This window comes from Ambystoma mexicanum, chromosome 4p (genome assembly GCF_040938575.1).
Source record: "Ambystoma mexicanum isolate Mex_15411 chromosome 4p, UKY_AmexF1_1, whole genome shotgun sequence".
NCBI lineage: Eukaryota > Metazoa > Chordata > Amphibia > Caudata > Ambystomatidae > Ambystoma > Ambystoma mexicanum.
The window spans coordinates 380426583-380444780 of NC_090927.1; the positions used below are offsets into that span (position 1 = coordinate 380426583).

The 18198-nt window shown below is 46.6% G+C and overlaps 1 protein-coding gene across 2 annotated transcripts in view; it reads right to left on the reverse strand.

Annotated features, from left to right (window-relative positions):
• The window catches only part of KCNS3 (potassium voltage-gated channel modifier subfamily S member 3), an 837604-nt gene that overhangs the window by 623625 nt on the left and 195781 nt on the right, over positions 1-18198 (reverse strand). For both annotated transcript variants that reach the window (XM_069605923.1, XM_069605922.1), the window contains exon 2: positions 12168-12361. The gene's annotated coding sequence lies outside the window, so the exon portion shown is untranslated. The remainder of the gene's footprint in view (positions 1-12167; positions 12362-18198) is intronic.

Consider the following 18198-nt stretch of genomic DNA (forward strand, 5'->3'; position numbering starts at 1 on the left):
GGTAGAGAGAGTGGGGTTCGGTGGGGTAAAGAGGATGAGGTTGGTGAGTGGGGTAGAGACAGTGGTGTTGGTGGGTATAGGTCGAGAGGGTGGAGGTCGAGAGGGTGGGAGGGCTGGGTGGGGCAGAGTAGGTGGGGTGAGTGGGTGTAGACAGTGTAGGTGGGTGGCCGGTGGTAAGGAGAGTGGGGATGGGATGCATAGGTGGAGTAGAGAGTGGGGGTAGGATGAGTGGGTGGGGTTAGTGATGGCAGGAGAGATAATAGGGTGGGTAGGGGTCGAGAGGGTGGGGTGTTGTGGGTCAGTGGCGGTAAAGAGGATGGGGTTGCTGGGTAGGGAGAGTAGGGTGGGATGGGGAGGCTTGAAGGGGATAGATACAGTGGAATCAGGTGGGTGGGGTAGGGAGAGTGGGGGTAGAGAGAATGGGGTAGGGTCGAGAGATTAGGTGTAGCATGGGTCGGTGGCAAAAGAGTAGGGGTTGGGTGGATGGGGTTAGAGAGAGTATGGGATTGGTGGCTGGGACTAGAGAGAGTGTAGGTAGTGTAGGCGGGGGTAGAGAGTGTGGGGGTAGGGTGGGTGTGTGTGGGGGTAGAGAGTGCGAATAGGGTAGGTATGGGTAGAGAGAGTCATGGTAGGGTCCATGGCTGGTGGTAGAGAGAGTGGTAGTATGGCAGAGGTATTGAAGTAGGGTGAGTGGTTGGGGGTAGATAAAGTGAGGGAAGGGTGAGTGGGGTCAGGTAGAGAGTGGGGGTGGGTGGGGGTCGGGTAGTGAGTGGGGGTGGGTGGGGATAGAAAGTGGTGGTTGGGTAGGTGTAATGCTCACCTGATTCTCGCAGAGGCGCCGGTCTTGACTGGGCGACTACCGTATCTTCAAAGGTGATGTGTAGCACCCGGTTGGCTCTTTGGGCTGGACCTCTGTGCACTGTATGCCTGACTTCAAGAGTAAGATGTCTGCAGACAGAAAATATGGGATTAATGAACTGGGGTTATTGGGGTGTCCCTATCTCTTCCCTTTTTTGCTCTCCTGTAGACCCCCAAAGGTTAACGCTCTCACCTTAGGTAAGTGAATGCCGAGCTCTCCATCTGCCTCGGGGCAGGGTGCTGTAACCAGTTTCTTCACTGGATCGGTAGCGCAGGCCTCTTGACTTCAGAGGACTGCTGTCCGTCGTTTACTGCACGAACGGTAAGTTTCGAGTAATTCTATTGTCTTTAAAGTCTTTAGCAATGATGTCTCTTGTTTTGCAGGTTCCGGCGATGGCGGATGACGGGCTGAAGTGAGTTGAAGATGGAGTCCGTATGATGAATAGAAGCGCTTGGAAGCACGTAAGTAAGCGCTTGTTGCCTGCTTCACGATGCGCTCTAACTGTCTTTTATTTTGCAGGTACGAGTTCGGAGCGGCTGCAGGGTGCCAGAATACCCACTGGGGTTAATGTGGAAAGCAGTAATGGCACGTGAGTATCAAAGTTCCCCAATGTCTTTAAACGCACCTTGTTTTGTCTTTCAGATGCAGGATGCAGCGCCGAAGGCCTCCGGAGCGTGCAAAGAGTCGGTAAGCTTTTGTCTTTCAGATGCCGGAATGCAGTGTGAAGACCTCCGGAGCGCACGAAGAGTAGGCAAGCCTTTGTCTTTCAGATGCCGGAATGCTAACCTGTTCTTTCTTGTCTTTATAGGTGTTGCTGAAGACTGGATTCAGGATGGTAAGCCTTTTTCCTTAGGCCCAGGATCCGATGCAGAAGACACGATGAGCGTTCTGCTGCAGAGGATGCAGAATAACGCAAAGCAAGATTCATCCACCGGGTGTGGTTTAATAGCCTCCTGTAGTGCTTAGGTGTCTCCTTCCACAGCCACGCCTAGGTAAGAAAAAGAGTTCCTGCTTTCCAGAAGAGTTCCAGTGTTCTGAATCTAGGGAGTGGCTCCTGCCCCACCCAACAGGAAGAGTAGTTCCAAACAGAAGAGGATCAGAGGCTCAGCTGGCAGGCAAGTAAGCAGCATGGTCTGCTGCAGGTAAGTCCACCCAAGCATCATGAGCCCGGCGCTTCCAGCGCTGGGACTGGGCACATTTATGAGCCTGGTGCCACTGGCGCCAGGACTGGGTCCAAAAGGTCCCAATTGGGACTGGTTGGCCCTCGGAACCTGGGTTATGGATCTGCTTCCAAGGGAGTTGGGAAAACCCTGACCTTTTGGAAGCAGAGATCATGACAGTACCTCCCCTCAAGGCCCCTCCCAAACCGGGCTTCTCCGGGGGTTTTGGCTTGTCAGGAAATGTTCGGTGAAATCTTTTGATTAGGCGAGGAGCGTGGACATATTCAGCAGGTTCCCAGGATCTCTCTTGTGGGCCATAGCCTTTCCAGTCAATTAGGTAAAATAGTTTAGATTTGGAGATCTTGGAGTCCAGAATGCTTTTGACTTCAAACTCGAGTTCTCCATCAACTAGGATGGGTTTTGGAGATTTAGTTAGTCGGGTTTGAGGTTGCACGGGTTTTAATAGAGAGACGTGGAAGACCGGATGTATCTTCATGTGAGGGGGCAAGTCCAACTTGACCGCTACTGGGTTTATTATGGTAGTGATGGAATAGGGACCAAGGTATCTTGGGTTGAATGTGCGTGGCCCTTTTAGAGGTAGATATTTGGTGGATAACCAGACTTGGTCCCCTACTTGATATTGAGGGGCTTCCTTCCGATGTTGATCTGCTCCTTTCTTGTATTGTTCTTTAGCCCTTTGAAGGTGAGAAACAGCTTCCTTAAAGGCTTGGGTGATTGTAGAATGCAGGTAGTCTACTGATGGTGTTTCAAGATCTTGGAGGGGATCCAACTCCGAGGTTCGAGGGTGACTGCCGTACAAAAGAAAAAACGGTGTTTTCCCAGTTCCCGAATGGACAGAGTTATTGTAGGCATATTCGGCTATCCAAAGGATGTCTTTCCAAGTTTTTTCAGTTTGTTGCAGCATGCAGCGTAAATACTGTTCCAGAGTTTGATTGGTCCTCTCGGTTTGTCCGTCGGTCTGAGGGTGGTGACTGGTCGATAGTCTCACATCAATTTGAGCCGACCGACAGCAACTTCACCAAAAATGAGAAATAAATTGACTACCTCGATCCGAAATTAGAACCGAAGGAAAACCGTGTAGTCGGACGATGTTTTCGAGAAATTCTCGGGCCAGAGTTGCTGCTGTTGGCAAGCCTTTGAGCGGAATGAAATGCTCCATCTTGGAGAATAAGTCCACGATTACTAGAATCGTATTGTATCCGGAGCATGGAGGTAGATCGGTGATGAAGTCCATAGAAAGCGTATGCCAAGGGCGAGGTGGGATGTCAATAGGGCTTAAGAGGCCTGCTGGTCTTTCCTTTTGACTCTTGTTTTGGGCGAATACTCCACAAGACATTATAAAGTCTCTAATATCTTTTTTCCAAGACGGCCACCAGAAGTAGCGCTTGATCTTTTCTGAGGTCTTGGCCATACCGGGATGACCTTCCATTAAAGAATCGTGATAACAGGAGATTACTTTTTTCTGTAAATCTGTGCTGGGTAGGTATAATCGTTCTTGGAAATACAATAAGTTGTCCTTTACTGCAAAGTCCTTTCCCTGCAGATGCCAATTCTGTATGTCTGCTGGAGTTACAAGTTGCCTGGCTTTATCCTTAACTTCCTCTATGGATTCTGTGGCGATTACACCCAGAATTCTTTGTTCGGGAATGATTGGTACAGGTTTAGGGTTGATCAAGTGTTCTTCCACTCCCATCCGAGAAAGGGCATCAGCTTTACCGTTCTTTGTACCAGGTCGATAGGTAATTATGAAGTCAAACTCGGCAAAGAATAATGCCCAACGGAGTTGTCTAGAGAATTGGGCTTTTGCGGTTTTCAAATATTGCAGGTTTCGGTGATCCGTAATCACAGTAACGGTGTGTCGGGCCCCCAGCAGATAATGCCGCCAAGCCTTAAAGGCAGACTTGATAGCCAGAAGTTCCTTGTCAGTAATCGTGTAATTGATTTCAGGAGGAGAGAATTTGCGCGACCAAAATGCCACGGGATGCAACTGATTGGTTACCGGGTCCTTTTGTGCTAGAACTGCCCCCATGGCAAGGCTTGAAGCATCAGTTTCCACGATGTAGGGGAGTTCGGGGCGAGGGTGTTTTAAGATTGGTGCAGAAATAAATTTAGTCTTCAAATCCTGGAAAGCTTGTTCCGCCTCGGTAGACCATTCAAAACGTTTGTTTTTCTTTAACAAGGCAGTGATGGGCTGGACTATTCGAGAGAATTCGGGGATAAACCTGCGGTAAAAGTTAGCAAAGCCTAACATGCTTTGCACACCTTTTACGGAGGATGGTGATGGCCATTTGAGAACTGCATCGACCTTCTTTGAATCCATACGTACTCCGCCAGGTGATAATATGAATCCCAAGAATTCAACTTCAGTCACGTTGAAAACACATTTTTCCAACTTAGCGAAAAGTTTGTGTTGACGCAATCTTTCGAGGACCATTTTCACGTGTTTCCGATGTTCAGATTCCGATGAAGAATAAACGAGGATGTCGTCAATGTAAACAACAACACACACATCTATGAGCTGTCTGAGGACATCGTTCATAAAATATTGAAAGGCGGCCGGGGCATTGCAAAGTCCGAAGGGCATGACCTGATATTCAAATAGCCCATACTTGGTGCGGAAGGCAGTCTTCCATTCATCGCCCTCTTTTACTCGTACCAAGTGGTAAGCTCCTCTAAGATCCAGCTTTGTATATATGCATGCTTTTCTGACTTGGTCCAGGAGTTCAGGGATCAAAGGTAACGGATATCTATTCTTAACGGTGATCTGGTCAGGGAGCGATAATCGATACAAGTTCTAAGGTCTCCTTCCTTTTTTGGAACGAAGAACAAAGCTGAAGAAGCAGGGGACTTGGAAGGACGAATAAACCCATTCGCCAGGTATTGATCCAGGTATTGTCGAAGGTGAAGGTTCTCAGGCTCGGTGAGGGCATAATTTCTACTACAAGGAGGAGTAGATCCAGGTATCAGGTCTATCTGGCAGTCATAAGACCTATGAGGAGGTAGAGTGTTAGCCTGATCCTTCCGGAAAACATCTTGGTATTCAAGGTATTCGGGAGGTAACTGGGGAGTCTCTGAAGAAATTGCTGCCAGTGCAACACCAGGTGGAGGGTGACAAGTAGAGACACATTCTGGAAACTGGACCGTTCTTGCTCGCCAATCGATCAGAGGATTGTGTTTCTCTAACCAAGGTATTCCTAGAATAATCTGAAACTGAGGGGCCTTGATCACATCGAACACGATCTTCTCATGGTGTCCATCTTGACTTACTAGCGTCACCTCTTGAGTGGTATGCGTTACTGGCCCTGAGGCTATCTCCGTACCATCCACTGTAGTAATGACGTCCTTTACAGCCTTGGGACGAAGAGTTAGATTCATCCTCAAAACCATTTCATGATCCACATAATTGCCGATGGCACCGCTGTCGACGTAAGCTTCAATTGCATGTAATCGATCCGGATTATCAGGGCTAATGAGGACCATAGGTATCACGAAATGCGAGGTCACGGAACTGGTTTTCACGCTCGGCATGAGGACCTCTATTCTTGTCGGGCGAGGTCGTTTCCCTGCTCAGAGTTTGTAACTTTGGTAACTGCAGCTCCTACTGCCTTCTTGGCAGGTTTCACCGGACAGTCTCGAAGAAAGTGCCCTGAGTTTCCGCAATATAGGCATAATTGCAACTGTTTTCTCCTTTCCCGCTCCTTTTGTGTTAGAGGACCTTTCAGACCCCCGATTTGCATGGGTTCCCCGGAGTCTACTCCTTTGGAAGGAGTTGGCGGTTTGGAAAATACTCGAGCATCAAACTTGGAACGGTCGGCCTTCCTGTTCTGCAGTCTATGATCTATTTGAACGACCAAGTCTATATAATCCGAACAGTCTTGTGGGGGATTCACTACTTGGGCTAAAACGTCTTTGAGCTCTCCACGTAGACCTCTGTAAAACAGCGTAATCCTTTTGTCCTCAGGCCATTGAGTTTCCACTATTAGTCTATTGAAAGATGCAATATAAGCCAAAAGGTCTTGATTACCCTGTCGCAACGAAAGAAGCTCATTGTCCAAGGCCTGCCCCTGTGAATGTCTTGCGAACAGTTTTTCCATACTAAGCTGAAAGGCTTGAAAATCATGGAGAACCGGATCATCTTGATTAACTAGAGGGATCGACCAGTCTGCCGCATTGCCACTAAGGTACGAAAGTACAAAAGCTACTTTAGCTTGATCAGTTGGAAAGGCTGCTGGCCGGCATAAGAAGTGCAACCGGCACTGATTGATAAATACTGCAAACCTCTTTGGGTCACCAGAAAATCGTTCGGGCGGAGCCAGAGGTACATTCCCAGGTAGGTTGATCTGCACTGGATTCATAGAGGATGTTGAAGGAAGATTTGCCCCTGATGCGGGTAACGGGGTTTGTCCGGCTTGTGACTGTAGCAATTGTCTAGCAAGACCGTCTGTTCTCTCCTTGGAAATAATTAGTTCCCTTCTTAGAGCATTCGTTTCCTGACGAGCTGCATGCACTTCTGCCCTTAGTTCCCCAAGTAACCGGGCTAGATGGTCAGTATCCCAGGTTTCCATAGCGCCTGGGCGAGAGTTTTGCGGTAGGCTTTGCGTTCTGTAACGCTCACCTGATTCTCGCAGAGGCGCCGGTCTTGACTGGGCGACTACCGTATCTTCAAAGGTGATGTGTAGCACCCGGTTGGCTCTTTGGGCTGGACCTCTGTGCACTGTATGCCTGACTTCAAGAGTAAGATGTCTGCAGACAGAAAATATGGGATTAATGAACTGGGGTTATTGGGGTGTCCCCATCTCTTCCCTTTTTTGCTCTCCTGTAGACCCCCAAAGGTTAACGCTCTCACCTTAGGTAAGTGAATGCCGAGCTCTCCATCTGCCTCGGGGCAGGGTGCTGTAACCAGTTTCTTCACTGGATCGGTAGCGCAGGCCTCTTGACTTCAGAGGACTGCTGTCCGTCGTTTACTGCACGAACGGTAAGTTTCGAGTAATTCTATTGTCTTTAAAGTCTTTAGCAATGATGTCTCTTGTTTTGCAGGTTCCGGCGATGGCGGATGACGGGCTGAAGTGAGTTGAAGATGGAGTCCGTATGATGAATAGAAGCGCTTGGAAGCACGTAAGTAAGCGCTTGTTGCCTGCTTCACGATGCGCTCTAACTGTCTTTTATTTTGCAGGTACGAGTTCGTAGCAGCTGCTGGGTGCCGGAATACCCACTGGGGTTGATGTGGAAAGGAGTAATGGCACGTGAGTATCAAAGTTCCCCAATGTCTTTAAACGCACCTTGTTTTGTCTTTCAAATGCAGGATGCAGCGCCGAAGGCCTCCGGAGCGTGCGAAGAGTCGGTAAGCTTTTGTCTTTCAGATGCCGGAATGCAGTGTGAAGACCTCCGGAGCGCACGAAGAGTAGGTAAGCCTTTGTCTTTCAGATGCCGGAATGCTAACCTGTTCTTTCTTGTCTTTATAGGTGTTGCTGAAGACTGGATTCAGGATGGTAAGCCTTTTTCCTTAGGCCCAGGATCCGATGCAGAAGACACGATGAGCGTTCTGCTGCAGAGGATGCAGAATAACGCAAAGCAAGATTCATCCACCGGGTGTGGTTTAATAGCCTCCTGTAGTGCTTAGGTGTCTCCTTCCACAGCCACGCCTAGGTAAGAAAAGAGTTCCTGCTTTCCAGAAGAGTTCCAGTGTTCTGAATCTAGGGAGTGGCTCTTGCCCCACCCAACAGGAAGAGTAGTTCCAAACAGAAGAGGATCAGAGGCTCAGCTGGCAGGCACGTAAGCAGCATGGTCTGCTGCAGGTAAGTCCACCCAAGCATCATGAGCCCGGCGCTTCCAGCGCTGGGACTGGGCACATTTATGAGCCTGGTGCCACTGGCACCAGGACTGGGTCCAAAAGGTCCCAATTGGGACTGGTTGGCCCTCGGAACCTGGGTTATGGATCTGCTTCCAAGGGAGTTGGGAAAACCCTGACCTTTTGGAAGCAGAGATCATGACAGTAGGTGTGCAGGAATGGATAGAAAAAGTAGGGTAGGGTGGGTGGATGGGGTAGAGAGGGAGGGCAAAGGATGGGTGGGTTTGGATAGAGCGATTGGGGGTAGTGTGGGTGGGTGGGGGTAGAGAGAGTGAGGGGTGCCTGGGTGGGTGGGGTAGAGAAAGTCTGGGTAGACTCTGAGGTTTGGGTAGAGAGAGTGGAGGGGATGACTGGGGTGGGTAGAAAAAGTGTGGGTGGGGTCAGTGAGTGGGTGGAGGTAGAGATGTTGGGGTGGGGTAGGTGGGTGGTGGATAGCTGGTTTGGGGTAGAAAACATGAAGAACAAAGCAGCCTTAGGAGTAATAGTCAAAAGTAGGCCAAAATAGCCCAAACACAATCCAACCAGCGCACGTAATGGGGGTGGTGTGGGTGAATGGGGGTAAAGAGAGTGGGTACCGTGCTAGCGAGAGTAGGCATGTTGAGGGCAGCCTAGGGAGGACTAAAAAAACAGATCTATAGTCAAAAGTAGCATAAAATAACCCACACCCTACACACCTGTAATCTCCTGGACACATGGGATTTTTGTAGGCCAGTTTTACATTAAATCCAATTGTGTGGATGGCATAGCTCAAAATAGCCCAATAAAGCAACCTCGCAAATCACGGCACACCTGGGAAATGGAAAGCCCGGCACCTGGTTTGCTTCTTCCAAAGCTTCTATTTGGAGTATTGTTAGGGAACTCCTTGTTGGTTAGTAAGGAGCAGGAGTTTGGCTAAAGAAACTTTAGTGATTTGTCATGTTCTTTCCACTTTCCGTGGCATTGCTGGTTGCTATGCCAACCAGATACTCTCTTCTGTGACAATGATTTCTGCATTTCTGTGGCGCAAGTGCCACAAAAACTCACCAACACCAAAAAAACAGGACGGGCTGGTCTTCTTCCTCATGGCCACGGGACCCTTGAGAAATCTGCAAGCATTATAAAGGTCTCCGAAGTGAGTGCTGCGCTCCTTGAGCTCTTGTTGGATTGAATGCAGAATGTACGCAATAGCCTCTCCAGTCAAAATCTACGCATCACATTTCAAAAGCAGACTGAAATCCATCCACTCCTACTCCCTCAATGAGCAACCTTTAAATCGCATGACCACTGGGCGAGCATTCAACACATTTGAGAGGGTCCTCGAAACGTACCATGTGAAGTGGCCTAGGACACTGATGAAGCAGATAACTGGCACCACTTTACCGGACACTTTCAGCCAGTCCTGTTTTTTTGGCCAACATCATCTTGCATTCTGGAACCTGTAACTATGTTGTACCTATACTAAGATTTGGCCTTTAAGTCCTAGCATTTCAACACCGGAGCGGGTGAACTTTCCCTTGAAAATGTAGCAGAAACACCTGTCCAACAAAAGTGATAGATGGGTGTTCGACAGGTATTCTACAGCCAAACTCAACCACCGAGCATCCCTCTCATAATAATTCCATTCCATTTTGCTTTATCTCGGGAGGATAGCTCAGGGGCAGCGTTCTCGCCTTGGAAGCAAGACCACATGGAGCACCACAGGTTCGATCCCTGCTGGAGCAAGACCACACGGAGCACCACATTGTCGTTCCCCGGGTGTGTGTTTAGAAACCTTTGGGTATTAAGCGTGTTATAAATAACCTATCATATCATATATCATCCAAATAATCACAAGTCACTCTTCATATCAAGACCACAAGGGTAGAAAACATGCCGAAACGGCGGGGCCATGTTTTTGCTGTGTCTGCACAGGTTCAACCCCAGACATATTTCAGCTATGTTTGGCCTCAATGAGGTGCAAACTTGACCAATCACAGGCCACGATCTTATGGCCCACAATTTGGAAGGCTCAGAAAGGCAATCATTTATCAATGGGAATTCTTGACCCAACACTTCTCAACCACTGGGAATTCCTTTGCATAGCATTCCAGGGTGTGGACAGATCCTTTTTAGACTGACATTGCAGAAGGAGACCAAACATATGCACGTTGAGCTTGATGCAGAATGGAACCTGAACACCCAGATTACTGGTCTGGGCACCTTTGCATCTGCGAGGAAGCACCCTACCTGTTTGCACTAGACTGTTCCCTTAAAAGGTGGCCTGAAGATGAATCTGCATTCCATTGGTCCCTTTTTGTTATGACACACAGTAACGCAAAATTCCCATTGGTTATCAAACACTCGGCTACGTGGGAGTGATTACATTAACACAGTATGTAAGCAGTGCAATAAAAGGAACACAGCTCATGGCCAGATCGTGGTCCCTGCGATTGACACACAGAGGTTTTTCACATCACTTTAACAATCCACTAGTTTTTTTTTTAATGAACTATTAAAGCGGTGCAAATGAGATGGTAGCGTGGGGGTTTAAAGGGCGGAACCATGACGACCAAACTACCTATTACTTGCACGGGTGGTATGAGCACTGCAGCTGCTTTGCATTACAAGAAGGCCTGCATTTCTATCTGTAACACAAGTATGGTTCCCCAAGTGGAAACGCTTCAGTGTAGGCTCACATAGAAGCGGATATAGCTGAATCTAAACTTCATATACACCGTATCTCACAAATAATGCATATGCAACACAAACAATACACGTGTGTTATATGACGTACGAGTAGCTTAAGTTACATATCATATATCTGTCATGTAAATGAAATATGTACTAGTGGGCATACATATAGCATACGTCTGTGTGCGAATAACAAAGCTACACATTTGTAACTATGTACCCTTAACGCCGTGATACCTCCGGGTTCGGGAGCTCCCAATAAATACAACAAATAAATAAATAAAAAAATTACAAAAGTTGTGTATGTCAGCCTATATATTTATAACAGTCTTCGAAAAACGGTGCATCACACCGTTATGCCTCATATCCCACTCTGCACCTCCTCACCATCTACTTAACTCTCCATGGGCATTATTTTCGAGGGGGGGCAAGGGTCTTTATCCTATCCCCCTAACTTGAGTGGTACACCATTTTGTCCTAGTCATTTGGCAGGGTCCCCTTTCATTTAGATGTCATGTCCCCCACCATCAACATTTTCAGCAAAATTACTCCACTGTACCGCTCCCCAATGTATTGCTCAAGATCCATCTACAACTGGGCCTGGGCCTCATTTTCGCTGTGTGAATTCATCCTCATAACAACTTAACCAGAATTCGACTGGCACGTGGAGCGTGGTTCCCTCCAATCCACACACGTTGATACAACGGCAAAGCAATCGCGCACTGCTCGCTCTGCTGCTACTTACCAAACACTACCCATTTTTCTCAAGGTCCCAAAGCACCAATGGACCAGAAAAATGGCAGCAGTTCCTCCAATCAGGTAACAGGGTGTGTACAGATCTATTACCTCGTACAATCCCAGTGTGAAAAGAGCAACTATACATTTCGTCAAAGCAAAATATTTCATAAGGTTTGGTTTGTGACTATGCGTCCAATGCACCTAATACGGTTTCTGGATATGGTATGATATGATAGTTTATTTATATAGCGCCTATACAATGGGCCTCATTACACGGAAGGCGGTAAGGGTTAACGGTCACCGGTAATGCTACCGGTGACCGTTAACCCTTACCGCCTTACTACGAGGTCCCTTTGCGGGACCCGATCTTAACGGCTGGTGTAGATCAGCCGTTAAAGTAGGGACCCGCAAAGGGACCTTGGTGCTAATTACGGTACCGCAATTTGCGGTACCGTAATTACCGCCTTCCCCATTGCCATTATGCCCTATGGGGCAAAAACGGGAATGGGGAAGGGCCATGGCGGCATGGGGAATTACCGCCCCGCCAATCTCGGAATGGGGTGGTAATTCCCCATTCCGCCATGGCGGAATCGGTAAATTACCGGCATGACCCATGGTGCTAATAGCACTATGGTTTAGCACCTACCTTGTAATGAGGCCCAATGTGTTTCAAAGCGCTTTTCAAATGCTCTGCTGTACCAGATGCCCTCTCTTTATGATGATTGTTTCCCCGGACGGGGGTCCTAGTGACTCTGTATCCTGAGAAAACTGCCACTTGTGCCACTAAAGACATTCTAATGGTACGGAAAGGTCCCAGCGGCCTGTGGTAGGAGGGCAACTTGGCGAACCTGGAAGGGGCATGGTTGTGCTTTTATACATAATTTGGTCTTACCTTGGAATGTGGTGCTTTGAGTGGTGCTTTCTTTTGCTTTGGCCTTTTCCTGCTGGTCTTCAGCTTAACCGTACATTTCAGTGGGAGGGCAGATGTTTTCTTCTTCCCTGTTGCTGAGTAATGTTCCTACATCATTTTGCTCGCCTCCTTGCTGACCCCACCACGTGGCCTTAAACTTCTATGCAAATATGTACCTAATATAGCAGGAAGCAAGGAGAAACCCAAACAAAAGTATCAAAAACACTTCAAAAAATTGCACATCTCAAATCCAAGCATTAGAAAGAAAATCACACGCCCCCGTCAATAGACCGTTTATAAAGCATTGCTGGTGCAAGGGGCACTACATCAATGGAACAGCAGAATTCATGAAAGTCTCGAAGTGTATATTCACAAACATTTGGGGGGACAATCATAGGGGATATTTTGGGTGCCTGGATGGATTTTTAAAAACATTATGGACATCAAAGTTAGCACTGCACGAACTCCCATCCCCCACATCCCTCTCATCCTTTGCCATTATATCCCCGGCAACTCTTTCTTTAACTTCCACTCAGAATTATCACCGCTTCCCACCCACATTTCCAGCGTGTTGTCTCACCTTCATCTCAGTCTCACTTATTATTATTATTATTATTGTGTATTTATTGAACATGGACCTGACTTCGAGAAGCAACATAGTGCTTTACAGAGGTATACAACAATAGAGCTGCACAATTGAACTTTACAGATGTATACAACATTACAGATGCATAAGAGCGCTTTTCAGAGGTACCAACAGACATATACATGGTGGGGGTAGGATACAGAGGGGTACAGAGGAGGCGTACAGCTGCACAGGGTGGCAGGCGAGATGGAGCGCACAGTGTCTAGTGAGTCAGGTGGTGCAGGGGGATGACATGATGGCATAGATGATGAGGAGGAGAGACTCCTTGAAGAGCTGGGTCTTGAGTTCTTTTCTGAATTGGAGGAGTGTGGGGGTGATGCTGAGGGGTAGGAGGTTCAATAGTCTGGGGCATAGGTAGTGATGGCTTGTTTTGTGGTCCTTTCCTGTTTGCAGCGGCGGACTTAGAGTCGCATGTGTCCTGGCTTCTGGTGGTGCGCTGTCCGCTGAAGATGCTGTGCTCCTCTGCAAGGTAGCTGAGTGACTTGACGGCGACTGCCTTATAGATGATACAGCAAGACTTGAAGGTGATTTCTGCGTACAGTGGGAGCCAGTGAAGGTCGATGTGGGCCGGGGTGATCTGATCGTATCTGCATAGACCCTTGATGGGGCGTGCGGCTGCGTGTAGGACACTTCTCAGGAGCACAAGGGAAGATGACGGGAAGCCTTTGAGGAGTGTATGGCCCCCATCCACGTGGGATAGTCCAGTGCTTGAATAGTGGATATAAAGCTGTCCGGAGGGAGGAAGGGCTGATATCAAGCTATCTGAGTTTTCTTATCTATCTGTGTCTTGAAGGAGAGGTGTTTCTCGATGTGGATCCTGAGGGACCTGGCACAAGAGGTGAGCTCGGGTATGAAGCCCTCAGGGTTCATGGTTGATAGCCAGGTCTGTATGTCTGAGTGTTCTGTGTTGTTGGTGAGGAGTAGGTATTCATTCTTGGAGGGCTTGAGATTCAAGTATGCACTGGACATCGAAGACTGGATCAGTGAGAGCCTTACTGTTTCACATTCAAAGCCTCTGTCCCTTCCACACATCATCTCTAATACCTCACTTGCTTACCTCATTCTCTACTACCTCTCTGAATATCCCTCTCAAACCTACCTCTCATTCTTGCCAGAACTATTACCTCTCTCCTGCTCTCTACTCTATTCTACTTCTGTCCTCACCTTCTTCCATCTCTGTTTCCTCTAGTCTAGACCATTCCTATCACCCTCACCTTCATCTTTCTCTCATCCAATCTCTGCCTTTATTCTACCACCTCATTCACTTCAATTCTCTCGCACATTACCAACTTTGCTCCTGCCATACCATCTTTCCTACTTCTGCACTGTCCTCTTCTCACCTCTATCCCTCCAGTCTCGCTCTCACCTCTATACCTGTGCTCCACTTCCTCTAACATGTCCATGCCCCTTTCAAATTTACATATCCTCTCACAACCATATCTACCACTGCTATCCATTGACGCGATCTTGCTCAGTTTCTCTCTATCTTGTCTCTCTCAAATCCACCTCTTATAGTGAAATTCTCATGTAAATTTTTGAATGTTTCCCTTTCACCTCCATCTTCTCTAGTTTTTCTTTCCCTCACAGTCCTATGTAGAGGAGCCAAATGCCTCTACCGGAAATCCCACCCCTGTCTTGCCTATATGTTGGGAACCAGAAATTGTGATAAGCGAAACACCAGTAATGATGCCTATAACACGAAAAGCCTCTGAGACAAGGTATCCATTGAGAAAGCCATTCTTCATGTATCCTCGGAGAGCTGACTGCCTCTTAGGAGAGGTCCCAGAAGAAGTGTAAAGATGAATGAAAGAGGAGATTGGTGACCTCACACGAAGCAAAGATGACACGCCAAGAAGAGATGCCAAGAGAGAAGGTGAATGGACCTTATAGAATCTGATGACGAAATAAAGAGTCGAGTAACATTTCATATGCAGAATGAAGATTGCCTATGCAAAGAACACTGAAGAAAATATGATTTGCTTTATAACTGCCCAGATACTGCAACACAAGTAGACTAAGTAACCATGAAGGCTGGCTACACGTAGTGAATAGATTGCAGGCAGTGCCGCCAGTATATATATGTGTATAGAATCCACGTCGCATTTTAGCAAACTCGGACATCAACAGCAAAAGGGCTGAAAGTGTGGTGCAGCAGAAAAGCAGCTGAAGATGGAGGAAGAATTGAGAAGGCTCGTCTAGCCCAGTGTCAAGGGTTGAGGCAGCCAAGAAACTGGTTATCCATTTGAGGGGATACAATGAACGTGAGAATCGAGGTGAGCTCCTGTTGAGTTGCAATGGAAAAACATTATGAGAGCCAAGTTTCATTCATTTAATAGTATTAAAAACAAAGAAGGAGCTAAAACATGTTCTCCTGTCACATGGGGTATATGGAAATAGACTTTGGGTAAGCTACATCGAGACTGAAAATAAGAACGTGCTCATACTCCCTTCTATTCTCTGGCGCAGTGATACTTTGCAAGGCCGAGTACAAAGACAATTCAAATGGCAGACAGCAGGAGTGATGACAAATGATGGGCTAATTGGGTGGGGAGGCATGGTCAAGTCCGCCCACAAGCACCCGGGGTACCAGCTTGCGTGCTGCTAGCGAGTAGAATATTCAAGAAGGGTATAAGCGTGCCAACCAATTATAGAGGACCATGTAGCAAAGAGCCTTATAGTTTGAGAGCCAATGAAACATTGTGTATTTGATGACAATGAAGATGACTTGCACTAGGGGTGGGCATAAGTTGTCCACCTGACTATGGAGACTCAATCATAATCCTGTCCACCATAGAAAGTATACTTAGGTGTTCCCCATAGACCAACCACAATCCCAGATACATTTTCTTAGTTTGCCACGTAGTATGACATCAATGATGATGAGTTTTTGCTATAAAATTGTATTTTTTCATGTAAGACTTTGAGAGATATGCTGTGAGACGTCCATTGATGTCGGTTGTACTCCCTGTTTTAGAAAACTGAAAATAAAACAGCTATGTTTTGCCAACTTCCTGAGTCGGTCTTATTATTGGCGTAAGAGTAAATTCTGCATCCCCAATAAAGCATTACCTCACGTAAAAGGGTTCACGTGGTAGCAGAGGATGTTTAGACCCATCGACCAGTAAGTTTCCAGTATTTCGAACGATCGGACACTCTCCGCCATCTAGCCGGAAGATCGCAAGGTTTCCTGTTGAGAGCAGTGATATAGAATTCTTGCAAGAAAAATCGATATAGGTGGGGCGGGTCCCTCTTTGACAAAATCCCTCCTGGTTTCCACAGGCGCCTTGCGGACGGAAGGCAGAAGTGGATGATTGGAGGAGTGGAGACGATACTGAAGACCTAGAGCTGAAGAGCGAAAGGTGAGTAGACTGAGGGTAATGGCAAAATAAGGGGATGGGATTTTGGTGACGTAGAAAAGTAACAAGGGGTTGTTTAAAGTATAACGAAGAGCATTTTAAGAGCCTGGTTTCCTACCTCAAGGCAGGTCTAGAAGGAGTCATTTCAAACCCCAATCGGGGTATAAATAAGTGGCACATAATCAGGTTTATGATAGGGAATGACTCAAACTCCAATCTGAGTATTTGAGGGACTAGGTGAAAAGAAGTACCATGGTGTATATATATATATATATATATATATATATATATATATATATATATATATATATATATACATATATATATATGTGTAAAAAGAGTCGACTAGTCTGTCTGTGTGTTGTGTATTGAAAGGAAAAGGTACCAAAGAGTGACAAGAATAAGCTGTGTACAGTTGAAGTTGAGATAAAGGTTATGGTCTATTTTAGGTCATTGTCAGCGCCGACCGAAAAAAAGTAGGTTGAGATAATTGAAAAATAGAGCCTTTGAGCATCGAAGATTGGAGCACACTCATATTTGTTGTTTTTCTGAAATGTATCTGTGTAAACAACGGTAAGTATTGACAGTCAATTGAGACTTGTCACTATGGGTGATATTACTCCACTGATGCACCTGTGTAAAGCACTGCCAAAACAAATACCTAAGCTCAAACAGTATAGTGCGGAATGGGTAAAGGGCACAGCAGATAAAATGTGCATGCCATGGCCACAAGGGGGATCGCTGTCGAAGGCAGTATTGCAACACATGACCACATAATTGCACGCTGCGTAAACAGGGAAGAAATTAGAGAAACGGTTAGCTATTTTAGAGCTCTGGAAAACTGGAAAATGTACCAGGAGGAGCGGGAGGAACCGCCGCCTGAGGAATGGATGCTTAACCAGTGTAAGGAGGAAGGTGTTGAGCCTTCTGCTCCCCTTACCTCGCCAGAAGTAAAGAGCGATAGTACAGAAGACGTAGGATTGTATCCATTAAAGGAACTTAAAATGGCAACAAGGTATAGTAATCCAATATATGAACCGCCTGCTTATAGCAGTGACGATAGTCCAGAAGAGACTAGAAGAAAGGAGGAGATCTTTAAGATCTTACAGAACAAGGAGGAGAAAAGCTGTTAGGCAAAGTTTGTATGCAGTACGCTCTGGGAACACTACACACAACTATGACACCCCCGTATAAGCAAACCAACCTTTGGGGTAAGTCTGTACTACACAGTTTTGGTAGCCTGTTGAGCAGCTAGGCTTATTTCAAGAGGGGAATGTTAGCAGTAATGATGTTACACAGAGGCATACAATCACAGGTGTTTAAATAAACTTATACTCAAGGTTTCTTTGATAAATACTTATTAATTTATTTATCTGTCATTTATAAAACATTCATTAGAAGGAGGCAATTATATTATGACACACAAATATACTTTAATACTTTTCAAGAGGAGTAAAAGGCAAATGTTATCAGAACATAAAATACTACAATTATTCTTAGGCAGTGCAAACACTGAGTTCACCAGAACAGTCAATTCAATTAAATAGGCTATGCCAAAGTCAATGGGTTAAAGTCTTGGATAGGTTAAAGCAGTTCTGGTAAATAAACGGAAAAGTCCCTCCCTGCATAAGTTCTTGGAAGTAGTTTGCAAAAAGAAGAATTATAAATTGGGTCACAAGCTGATTAGGCCTGCGAATTGCAAAAGGTTCAAACACTTTCACCGTGAGAGGCAAGTTCTCTCAAAGTCTGGTTTTACAGTACCTTACAGTGAAGAAAAAGATGCAGCTGATGACTTCTGTTCCTGGCAATTCCTGCAGATCTCGCTGTTCCTGGACCTCAGTCGTGGGGACAAGAGGAAGGACGTCGGGGGACTCCTGCACTGCACTGGGACAGTCAAAAGCTTGCAACTGGCATACTTCAATTTCAGTGGCTGTTTCGCGTTTCAGCTACCACACTGGTAACAATGCTGGTCCTGGCTATCAAGTTGGACTGTCCTGGTTTCTGAGGTCCC